General features: G+C 43.5%; 1 protein-coding gene across 2 annotated transcripts in view; it reads right to left on the minus strand.

Moving 5' to 3' along the window:
- Positions 1 to 12,377, minus strand: part of LOC134527777 (uncharacterized) — a 67,625-nt gene extending 55,248 nt beyond the window's left edge. Inside the window, exon 1 of one of the 2 annotated variants that reach the window (XM_063360717.1) lies at positions 12,334 to 12,377. The gene's annotated coding sequence lies outside the window, so the exon portion shown is untranslated. Of the gene's footprint in view, positions 1 to 12,309 lie in introns of both variants that reach the window. The other variant, XM_063360716.1, reaches the window with a different exon arrangement.
- Between the last annotated feature and the right edge of the window lie 842 nt (positions 12,378 to 13,219).

Below are 13,219 nucleotides of genomic sequence, written 5' to 3' on the forward strand. Positions count from 1 at the left end.
TATGTCCAAGTAAAACCCAATGAGAAGCAAATCGAAAGAGCCTCTTCGACCCAAGAAATACCTTTCAAACAAGTGAAGTACAATGCAAGCCATGGTTTGAATTATCTCGCTTCCATTATATCTTGTATAAGGGTCATAACAATACTGGTCAGTAACTGAAAATCGACCTTATGTGCAATAGCCAGAGCGGTACTGGCCACTCTAGGAACAAACAGCATAAACAAAGATAGTGAACATCGAGTTACAGTAGAAAACAAACAATATAGCGCCTGTGATATCAGAATCCAATATGGTGGATTTCAAAATCGCAGAATTCAAGATGGCAGAATCCGAGATGGTGGATGGGATCAAGGTCAAATGTCATGATCAAAAGTCAAGGTCAAAAAACAAGGTAAATCAATATGGCAGCAGTGATGTCAGAGTATAATATGGCATCCATGATGTCAAAATCCAAGATGGTGGACACCGACATCGGACCCTGTAGCAGGACCGACATTCATATAGGTACTATTTTTGTGTGATATAAAGAAAACCATAGACCTCTATGTGTATTATGTTGAAGCAGTAGCCTCCTGCTTCCAGCATTTTCAGCACTTTGGGGCACATGTATAGCATTCCTTCCCCTCCTTTCCCCTTCCTTCTCCTTCTTTCCCTTTCCAGCTTGACCTCCCCCTCCAATTTCCCCTCCCTCCTACTTAGTTCTCTTCCCCTCCACCTCGCCAGCGCTCTCTCTTGTAATGTGTTTTTTTGGGCTATATAAGCCCGGCCCTCAGCCCCAGGCAGCGGTGCAGGGAAGACAGCTTCCCTAAGGCATAGCCTCTCCTGTCACCAGGTGTTGGTCAGCCACCGCTGTTTCAGGGATTTAGGCGACCGGCGGGTCGGATAGCTCGCGTACCGTGACAAGGGTAGGAACATGGCGACAACAACAACTCTCGAACAGGCCGTGGCCATGGAAACACAGCACACAGGCGCAAAGAGGGAGCGAGCCGACGACGACAGCGAATTTCAGCAGGTTGGGGGGAAAAAGGCCTCGCGGAAAAACAATGCGCATGACCGGAGCCAGTCGCTCGAGAGACGACGGGTAACGGTGCTGGGGAACAGCGAGGATGCGCGGCCAACCAGGCGCGACTCCGCACAACCGCAGGTGGCAGGGATTTCCGCGATCCCTGTACGTAACAGCTACGACGTGCTGGCAAGCCTGCCCACCGACACACAATCACCGGCTCAACCACAGTCCACAACCGCGGCCGGAAGTAAGTACAAGGGGGTACCGATCATGGTCAGGGAAGTTGCAAAACTGAAGGAAATTGCAACTTTCCTTAACACAAACAACATCGCCTTCCGCAACACCATAACACGCAGGAGAGAACTGCGTCTCACTTTCAATGACAGATAGGGCTACACACGAGCCCTCTCCTACCTAAAAACTAATGAAATTTTCCACCACACGTTCGCGCACCCAGACGAGCGTAACACCAAAGTGGTGATAAAGGGCCTGTACCCTGAGGTCGCCGAAGAAGACATCTCCGCGGAACTAACAGAAAAAGGTTTCGTAGTTCACGACGTGCGGAACTTCGAAATTACACGCACAAACGCGACAGGACAGCCGAACCGCTTCAGGTCAGGGACTTTCTGCGCGACCGTCGCTGCTTCAGATTTAAACATCCTCGCAGTACGTACTTTGCACTACACTTCGATATGAATACAGAAATACCAATCCCGCCCACAGGACATCGCCCAGTGCAAGTGATGTGGAGAATTTGACCACACCCACACTCGCTGCAGCAAACCACCGCGATGCGTAAGGTGTGGCGAATACCACGCCCGAAAGGACTGTCAAACGTCTGACGACTCTGAAAAATTCTGTTTCAACTGTAAAGTGCGGGGGCACACTGCAGCCTGGAAGCAGTGTCCAATTTTCCTGAAGATGGTGGTGAGCAGGTCGCAAAAACCAACCGTGCAGGCACAGACTCAAAAACAAGCGCCAGCCACGCACAGCGAGGTGGAGTTCCCCCCCACCCGCCCCGCTCAGGCACAGTCGCGCGCCCAGGTGGTCAACAAGCCACAAACAGAAACTACCACCGAGCTGACACGACCGGAACGCAAATACTCGCAGGCCGTGAAAGAACCACGAACCACACACACTCCAGCGCAGAACAGAATAGAGGGTAACACCGTCGGTGATCTGTTCGAGCTGGCAGAGATTCTGAAACTCTGCAATTTCTCACAGCTCATTGCTACACTCTCTCCACACTACGCCGCCATCCGAGCTGAAACAGACGTATCGAAGCGACAGATCATCTTACTATCCGCAATCCTGAATCTCGCTACACCTTAAAAATGGCACAGAACCCGGGGAAGTCTTTATAGGTTCTAATATTTAATGCACATGGCCTCCAAAATAAAATCTATGAACTGGAACAGTTACTTTTTGTATACGGAATCGATGTCGCTTTCATCTCTGAAACTTTTCTAAAACCACACATGCGAGCGTACATATGCGGTTACACAATATACAGAACAGACAGCCCTACACTCCGCGGCGGTACAGCCATTCTAATTAAGCACGGAATACATCACCACCCGGTAACTATAAATAACTGGAGCATATTGAGGCTACCAGCATAAACGTCCGTAATAATAATTCACATGTTTGCATGTCTGCGGTATACAAGACACCACAAGACCCACTCACACCACAGGACCTCAATAAATTAATGGAAGTTGAGGATCAATTTTTTATTGCAGGAGACTTAAACAGCAAACACACTGACTGGGGCTGCACACAAACAAACGCAAACGGGAACATTTTACACGGCCACGCGGTAGCAGGAAATTACGTCATTCTTGCGCCTGACTCCCCGACAATTTATCCAACAAATGGCGGCACTCCAGAAATTTTAGACATAGCCCTAACAAACATTCCAAACGCTCAGATACATATAGAAACTCTGGATGAACTAAACTCCGATCACTTACCGGTGCTAGCACAAATAACATTCAATGCCACTTCCAACATACAGCTTTTTAATAATAACCTAAAAATCACAGATTGGGACAGGTTTAAGGAAGAACTTATAGACACCCTAAATCAGCCCCCCCCCCCCCCCCGAAATAAATTCACCTGAGGAAATAAATCCACACGTAAAACTATTCACAGACACAGTAAAAAAATGCCATAAAAAACACTCCCGATTTGAAACAAAAAGGCAGTTCACTAGAACACACTACCCCGATCTGGATTATCACATTTCTCTTAGGCGGCAAGCCAGAAACAGAGCACAAAGACTCCGCACACCAGAAGCCAGAAACGAATACAACAGACTAAATAATTTCGTACAGCGCAAATTAAAACAGGAAAAAATAAATCAATTCGGAAACTTAATAAACGAAGTAGCCACAAAACCGCAGGAAATGTGGAAACTATCTCGCAGGCTCCGCGGTAACAAAAAATTTATTTCAACTCCAGCTATTATAACAGCCACCGGGGCTAAATACATCGCAGAAGACAAGGACAACGCAGGCGCAGACCTACTAGAAAAACAATTCTCCCCGAACACGGACGTAAATGACAGGCAGTTCACCCTAACAACAACACAGGCGGTAAATAACTTTCTACAAACAGGCACGCAGTCTATCCCTGAACCCATAACGTTAAGGAAACTTTTAAAGCTAATTAAAGCCAGTCCGAACAACAAATCAGGCGGCACGGACGCAATAAATTACGAAACACTTAAAAAAATCCCTCTAGAGGTACTTGAATATTTACTGGCGATATTCAACGCTATACTAACACAGAAAACTTACCCCGACTCCTGGAAGCTAGCAAAAATAATCACAATACCTAAACCAGGGAAAAACCCAGCCATTCCAGAAAACAGGCGACCCATAAGCCTTTTAAACAGCATGAGTAAAATTTTTAAAAAAGCCTTACTCTCGCGCCTTCAAACACACGCAGAGGAACACAACGTGATTCCGGACATTCAGTTCGGTTTCAGGAAAGGTCACTCAACAATCCACCCCTTAATAAAAATCGTTGAAGATGCTACCGACGGATTTAATAACTCATCTAAAGCTTACACAGTAATGACAATGCTCGACGCAGAAAAAGCTTTCGACAAAGTCTGGATTCCGGGCCTTATTCAAAAATTTATAAACTTTAATTTCCCAGACACACACACACACACACACACACACACACACACAGATATATACCTGGTGGCCCACTATTTATGGCGCCGTAACTTTTATGTTGCTCTGGACGGGGCTAAATCGACTACTTGCGAACTTACAGCTGGGGTGCCACAGGGCTCCCCACTCTCACCTTTCTTTTATAATATTTACACAGCTGACATACCGCATGAAAATGCCTATGTTCAGATGTATGCGGACGACACAGCCATAATTAAACAGTCTGGAAACTTCAAATATGCCATGGTATGCGTACAACGGCAGCTGACAGCACTTGAGCGATTTTACACTCGGTGGCGAATTAAAATAAATGCAGCTAAATCAACCACTCTTGTAATTTCAAAATGTAGAGGCAGACCAGACAGGAAACTCCAACATTTTCATCAACCCATTCCCAATGTTACACAGGCAAAATATTTAGGACTCACGCTAGACAGAACACTACTATGGGGAAAACACATCGCTCGAGCAACAAACATTGCAACAGGATCCTTAATAAGCCTGTACCCAATGTTAAAAGCGCCTAATTTACCACGCAGGAAAAAACTCCAACTTTACACGCAAATTGTACGCCCGCAGCTGCTATATGGATGCGAGGTCTGGGGCTATGCTGCAAATCACCATATAAATCGGCTACAAGTTAAACAGAATAATTTCCTAAGGGCCATTTCAGATTGCAATAGATTTACGAGTAACGAAACTATTCATAACGCACTTAAAATTCCGTACATCCGCGAAATAATATCAAAGAATAATAATAAAATGTACCTAGATTTACCACAGCACAAAAACGCACTGATAAATTCAATAGCGATTTACGACCCGTCCGAGCAACGTAAACATAAAAAACCTCGTTTAAATTAAAACAATAAATATTAAAAACGAAAGCGACATGGATTCAGTTATTAAAAAGTCTTCAATAACTTTAAAATTATATAAAATAGCATTCCGAGCTCAGATACATTGCGTAATGACGCAACCCCAGGCGACCGGTTTATAGCAATGTCCTAAACTGTGTCCGAAGGACACTCGTCGCTGATTGGTCCACGTGACCCTCTGACGTCATGCGTCAAGTGGGCGAAGGTCCGAACCTACCTGGTTCGAAGACATTCGTCAATTTGAACTTTTTGTCCCAACCTGTGTACTTCGGACACGGAAAAAGAACAGAACACTCACGATATTTGAATTTCCGGTTCCCGTTTGAAAACGAGGTGTTTGTTTTTATTATTGAAGGAAATGGAATATATAATATTGAACTCCCACAACTTTCATAAGTTCAATCTCAAACTACAAAGCATCAAAACAATAAACAAAAACATTTGGTTTGGCACATTTACTGCGCTCTGGTGACAACTTTAGAAATCAATACATTAGGACATCGGACATCGCAATTGTGGACAGGGCAGTTTTCGGTGACACAATGTGACGTCACTCACATTTGGATAAGGACACGGACCACGCACAGGTTCGGACTATTGTAGACGGGCCTTTACAGGGAGATCATCATTGCTATAGCGAGCCCCTCCGCCTGATTGCCATGTTGCGTCAAGCGAGGAGGCTGGCAAAGAGTTCCAGGCCGCGGAAAGCTGCCCACTACCTCTAGATGTGTGTTTGTATATTGTCTGTGTTGAGGGGAGTGAAAGCAAGTGAGTTGAGTCCCTAAAGTGTGATTTAGGCGTGGTGTTTGGAGGGTGATGAGCGAGGTGAAGTGATTTTTTTTTTAATATTATTGCAGCCGCCAGGGCGCACTCGACGCCCCCTTGGGAGGGGGACCCCATCCCCCGAGGAGCTGGGACCGCACTGAAGACTGGGGCGTTGTGGGAGCCATGGGTATATGACGATCCCGCTCTCCGGCAGTGGAGGGGGGAGACTGGTTGAGCTGTCCAGCTTGGCCCGCGGTCTTCTCTCTGCATTAGTGCACATCTCTCCTATTTTGGTTTGACTGATACGGCGTTGTAGTGGCTGGGGTTTTTGGTTGGCTGTAAATGTATTTAACATTTGCCACTATTTCGACGTTCAGTTGTAGCTAAGTGCTGGTCCTGCCCGCACTTGAGCTCCTGGCCCATTCCTCGGACCTCTAACAGGGCTGCTACTTGGCCTTGGCCCGTGTAGCAGTTGTTATTCTCGGCGACCCAGTTGATTTGTTGTCAGTCGATTAGTAAGCACGTGTGCTACTGTAGGGCTGAGAGGCACTGCAGAGACGTGCCACTGGCTTCGCTGCTGCCACCTGCTCCCGCCCCCTTCTTGCCTGGAGGGGGTGGGGGGTGTCATGTCGGGAGGCGAGGTCGTCTGTAGCTGACCTCCTCCTCTGGGTCGTAGTCCCCCAGTTCCTGTATGAGGTGCAGTTTCGGCTCCCGGGAGTTCTCTCCCTGTTGTGTTAGGGCTGACTCCCTATGTCCGAAGGGCGAGACCCGCCTGGTAGGCTTCACCTCCAGTGCCGGCCGCGTTTCGGAAGGCATGGGATTTTGAATTAACAAAGCTAGTTCTGTAAACTTATCATCACCTAATAAATATATTTTCCCTTCCCCGGGGTACGTAACATTTTACAGTCACACCACTACAACACGCGCGACAAGCCACACACACGTCGTAGCACCTTGTCAAGGCAGAATCATGCAGGTGAACTGGTAGAGGGAGCTGCCCCAGCCCTCGCTGAGGATCCGGGCCGAGAGGCATGCATGCCTGTCAGGGCAGGGCTCTGGGGGCTTGTATAGTAGTTTTTAAGTATATTTATAGGATATAAAAGATAGTAAATTAAAAAAAGTAAAAAAAAAATAATAAAAATCAACAAAAATTATTAAAATTTTAAAAATTAAAAAAATAATAATAATAAATGTGACGAGGGCTTATGCCTGAACAGCACGACCACTACACTTACTAACTTTACATCCTGTGTTTCAGGTTTAAACGACAACAGCCTGGGGGCCGCAGCATCTGTCTTAGCCTGTCTTTGACTGAACTATTCTTGGAACGCAATAGTTCGGTCCCTAAGGCGGTCAGAAGTTTACTAATCCATGTAATTTTTTTTACCGTTCATTAACACGACCACACGATTATATGCCTGCGTGAGTGTCGGCCAGAACTTCCTGTTACATGCACATATGAGCTGACTACTCATGCATGTTCTGTGTTCCCAGGGGTTCGAAGGAGCGGCTCGCACAGCTTTACACTACACGCCACACCCGAGTTTAACTAGGTCACTTGAAATTAAAGCACACAGACAAGCCTCTATTGCACACCAACACGACACTACATCACGCCAGCTAGCCGATCTAGCTGGTGGGGAGCTTCTCTCCCCCGCCGATGACAGGTACACGTAACTTTTTATAGCATTACACAACCTACCAGCGCACACACAGGCCCGTGTGCCAAACTTATCCAACAAGACAAGCGCCCCGCCCGTTGATCCAAGTGATTTTACAAAAGTGTGGGGTGCACCTGATTTACAATGCACTAAGCGAGTTATAGAAACTTCGGTTTCTGGTCTCGCACACACACTAACTGCCCCGGATGGCAATATGATGGATCGGCGAGTCTTGACACAGTCGTTCGGGGTCTCTCTTGATCTGAAGGCTGTCACTGCGGTGGTGGCTCTGCGTCTCTAGGTATGAACTCGGCTGTGAAGTTTAACGTCTGTTTTTATGTATTGTCTCTTTCTCGCGAGTTGTGGCCGCGCTGTAACTTTTCTTTGTTGCCTGTTTAAATGTTTTTGCCTTTGTGTTTGAGACCCATGTTTTCGTTCGGGCTTTAGTAAATTGCTCACACCGAGTACTGCCTGTGCCCTTTAGAGCGCCTAGCCACCAAGTCCGCTTTACTGCTTATGATATTTTTATTTATGTGTAAATGCTGTTGTATAAATGTTTTATCCTAACTTTGCGTCCCGCGGGAGTGAGTTGGTCGTGCTTTAATGTAGCTTTAATGTTGTTATGCCCCAGTGGCGATTTATTATAAATAAATCTGTTATATTATTTTTAATTCATTCTTATTCTCTTTTTGATTCTTTTCAAAACACTTATACCACTGCCGTTGTGTTTTAATGTAAAACCCCCCCGTATCTTTCACCTCTGCTGCGGTTGACTGGACTTAGTGTCCACTCGGCTTCAATGTCGCTATTTTTAAAAGTTTTCAGAACACTTTACTACGAATGGCTATAGAAGGTGCAAACTCAAGCCGAAGCGCAAGAAATTTAAATATATCCAAAGCCTACATTGTGTTTTTGCATCTTTCATAATTTTTGAACACGTATTTTAAAATGTCGTTATTTAACTATCGAGTCTTATGCTTCTTGCGTTCTCACGTTTATTAAGTGGTTAAAAACCCGATCTAAGTTTGAACAAAACTATTTTATTAAATGTTATTTTTAATCAATTAAATGGGTATCGACATATAAATTGATATAAAAATATTTTTTATTATATATTTTAAGCGACAGCAGAACATTTCTGGCTGCATAATTTAATTGAAATGATTGATAACGTAAAACAAATTATTAAATATGTTTTTCTGCTAAGATAAATTCAGCAGTTTCCCAACACGAATTCCACGCTTCTGCCACATAGCCGCACTAGACATATGTCGAAGAAAGGCAGGCGGTGTTATAACGATTAAAAAATAACCAAATTGTGCCTTTTTTAAATATTAAGAATAAAAATTACATAAAGACCATCATGTTTTAATATTGAGGTCATTCTTGACTTATAATTAACAATTATATTTTTTATTGATTATCTAGCAAAATTTATTTGCAATTTTAAAAAATACTAAAAAAACGAGAAATAAGTACAGTAGGCCTCAAAACAATAATAACGTAATGGAAAGTAATGCAACACTGCGAGAGCCTGACCCTTAAAGGAGTATTTTACTGCACATTTTGTTTTTATGATTTTTTATTTTCGCCGGTGGTTTAAATTGAATCAAGAATATAATTATAATTGATATATTTATGGTTTGTGAATGGTTTTAACAATTCAATAAAATGTTGGTTAATGATTTTGAGAACTTTAATTACACTGCACTTTACTGTATTAAGACTGATACACTTGCTTGTCCAACGCCTGGCCGAGTCTGTTGTCAGACCGTCGCTTCACGATTAGTTCAACACATTGACGTTGCACGCGAACAGGATAGGCTGCAAACTCGTGTATAAAGCATAAACCTACTTCAGAATTATTCTTGTAAACTTACAGATATTAATAAATTTGTACATTTACATGAAAACAACTGCATCACTACAAAATAGTGTTCGCAGTAATACTGGGTTCGAATTCTTTGTGTTGTCCCAGTACCTCCAACCATTAAAGTTATTTGTAAACCGTTCCCTGAATAGCTTTCCAGTATTAACTGCACACATTAATAAATCCCTTACCCATGTATTGTACGAAGTTACATTATCTTTCTTGTAGTAGTACAATCTATTTCTTGGCAACTGGTTTTTATAGGATACTTTTGTGAAAGTACAAATTTTTTTTTCTGTGGGGCTGTAGCTCAATTATTTCATTGAAATTATTGGACGCACACAGAAAAACATTTCCTTCTAATTTTACAAAATATTCATTTGGAAACAAGTAGCTAAGCAATAGTTTGTAATACTACAAGAACAATAATGTAAATATATCAACACATTGCTATGAAGTAGCTGAAGTAGGGGTATATATTTTGTAATTTAGAAAGATTGAAATCTATGTGAAATTATTTGAAGAGTACAGTTGTAGCACATGTTAGCAAAGGTAAAGCAGTGCAAATTTATATTTTAATTCTGACGTTAATATTGAGAGAATGAAGTTATGGGTAACGCAATTCTGAATTAACGGTCTTTGTTGTAAAAACTCTATAGCGTTAAGATATCGTTTAGGAATAAATAAAAAAAACAGTATTTTTTTTAAATCCTGAATATCTCAATTTTGAGGCTTTTGCGAAAACCAAGTTTTATTTATTTATAATGATATCGCAAAAACTTAAGAATTTTAGGACAAAGGCCGTTAATTCAAAATTGTATAGCACTCGATTTCATGTCCTCAATCCATGCAATGATTTAAAAAATAAAATTTCACTTCCAGTTTCTCAAAATAACTTTTAAAACACTTGTTACGTTGATAAAAACCTTTTAAAAATTCCCGATTGTTTTATTATGATAAATTTAAAATAATGAGCCAAAACATAAATTTAAAGAATGTTAATTATTAAGGATACTACCTCCTTAAGCACGGATACTAAGAATTTTATTTCCAGCGCGCGAACAGCTGTTCAATCTTCAATTACTATGCACAATGATTTATTCATAAAAATATTTTACGTTGCTTAACATGAGCCAACAATAAAAATATTAGGACAAAATTATTGAGTGCACAAGTATAGCACAGGGGCAGAAGTTTTAAGGATGTATGTATGTATATATATATACACACACATACATACAAACTTATTTTTGGACTGCAATAAGACATTTCCGTCTACGAGAGAAGCCATTGCCTTACTCGGAAAGGCCATTCAGGACGCAGTTATTTCGCACAGAATGGCCATGATTGGTATGCTGACAGTGGGCATGTACTTGAGAGAAACTCCACCACCAAACATATATATTACGAAGAACACTTATTTTTTTCACGGCGTATTCTTTATGAGAAATATGTAAAATAATTTATAACTTCTAACAGTGAAGAGAGACTGCTGATTTCATACGCGCTAGGGGCATGCATTTATCGGGGAAAGATTTCGAGACAATCTGTGTGTAATACACTGAAACATCTTCTGTGATTATCTGAGTCTCTCTGAGGTACATAGGTACAAGTCCATTGTCGGTACGCGAATTACAGCAATGTTGTGGAGAAGCATGCGGCCACCAATTAGAAGGAAGAAACTGCTGGCACGGGCATACCTTACTGCAGTCAAATCGAGTCGCACCCTAGCTGCCAGCCTGATCGGTCGTGCCCTCTCTTCGCTCCAATCAAGATGCCGAACTCGCGCCGAAGGAAGAGGGGGAAGAACAACAGCCACAAGCGTCTAGAGCAGCGCGACTCCAGACTTGGACATGGATTTGTCGCCGAGTCGATCGCACGGCGGTCAACTTCTCACCTTCTACGAGGCCATGTACGAGGACCATATGCCTGCAGAAATAGGTTTTCCGGCTTTTTGCACCAAGATAACTTGGAACGCAACCATCGAGCCGGGCCGGGCAACAGGGCGCCCCACCGGCCTCCACCGAGTGGCTTTTGCCACATCAGAAGAAGCCACTCGACTCCTGGAGGCCTGACTCGTCACCCAGGGCGCCCACCTAGCAGCAGAGGCTGCACACACCAAGCCGCAGCTCCCCAGGGCCTGGGGCCGCACCGAGTATGCAGTCTATCCCGCGCGGCGCAATGCTGCAGTTGGCAGAAATGCTAACTGCAGTTTTGAGCCGCCCCAGGTACACAGCGAGCCAGCCATTAAAGGGAGGGGGTCAGTGGCCCACGGTCTCAGGAACCTCGCCTGACAGGCAACACGTAGTAAAATACATTAAATTAGTCCAGCCATTGCCCACAAGCATAACTAAATCAACACGTTAATGACAAATAATAATATACCTAATAAAGACAACCTGAGCAGCTAAGGCCAACTGCTCAGCTTTAACTAATATTCACCCCCACTCCTCCTTTTACACTAAAAGGGAGGGCTGGACAACACTACGAGTTTAAAGTAGAAATAAAGTCACCACACGAAATTAAATTTTAATATTCCGGCCATTTGCATACACCACTGATTCACAGCATTTTTAGAAATCAATTCACAAAAACGCCAAAACAAAACACACATAGGTCAAACTAGGAGGTTAAGGGTCGCAATCACGCGACCTGGGACTCCTTCACTGGCCTCGGGGTTCGATGCCAAGTCTCGGTACTCGGCCCCCTAGGCCCATACGTACGATGATGAAATCCCTGTCAGTCGGACGTGAGTCTGCTTGGGGTTGCTTCATTAAGCAAATATTCTGAGCCACTGCAGTCAAATAAGCCCTCAGATTTTCCCGCGAAAAATACCTGCCACTAAACGCACTAAATGGCTTCTATAATATTACGTTCTGCATCTTTCTGGATAGACAGTGATTGTAGCTGAAGAAGAACAGAAATATTGAACACAGAGCCTTACTGCACAGACACGGCGTGTCCCTACCTCGGGTGAAGCTCCCGGGGCACTGGAGGCCGCAGGCAAGCGACGCGGAAGCTCAACCCGCGAGCTCTCATATCTGGCGACGTGGAAGGTAAATGTCGCCGCTTGATAACGCTAAGCCCTCGGTCTGCATCTGCGAGTTGGTGACCTTACTGGTGGGTTCACCAGTGGAGTGGCCACTTCTGCTTCACTACGTGGATACCATGTGAAGCCACGCTCAGTCCAGCTGATGGTCTGCACCATGTTGGCTGGAGACCCAGAACATTGGCTGAAGTGTGGTGTTTTCATCGTGGAAACAGTTTTATGGAAGTGAGAGAAGCTCTAATTTGTACTTATTAAATACCATTTAACATGTTTAAGCTCCATTAACACAATATTTGGGATTTGCAATATGATGAAGTAAAATAAGCGACTCATACTATACCTCACAGCATGCCGTCACTTTATAATTTCCAACTCCATGGGATTAACATACAGATGCATCTATTCACTTTGTACCAGCCAGTGGCGTAGCGTGCCATCTCGGCGCCTGGGGCGGGAGACCCATTTTCCCGCCCCCATTCTATAGGTGCTTAATTAAAATTAAATTTCACATGCAATGAGGTACCTTTTATTGAAGTTAAAATAGGATGAGCGGTTTTACAAGCGGATTCTACGGGCCTTATGAACAGCGAAGTCAGAAATAACTTTGTCAAAATCAATATTAGCAGCCAATTCTTGTTCAATCGACAATATAGCCAATTTTGATAGTCTAGCGGAGCTCATAGTAGATCTGAGGTAATTTTTTATTTGCTTCAACTTCGAAAAACGTCTCTCACAAATTGCAACACTAATCGCCAAAGGCAAATATATACGAATCAAGATGACTATATTTGGAACCGAAATTCCG

Source organism: Bacillus rossius, chromosome 1 (assembly GCF_032445375.1).
Source record: "Bacillus rossius redtenbacheri isolate Brsri chromosome 1, Brsri_v3, whole genome shotgun sequence".
NCBI lineage: Eukaryota > Metazoa > Arthropoda > Insecta > Phasmatodea > Bacillidae > Bacillus > Bacillus rossius.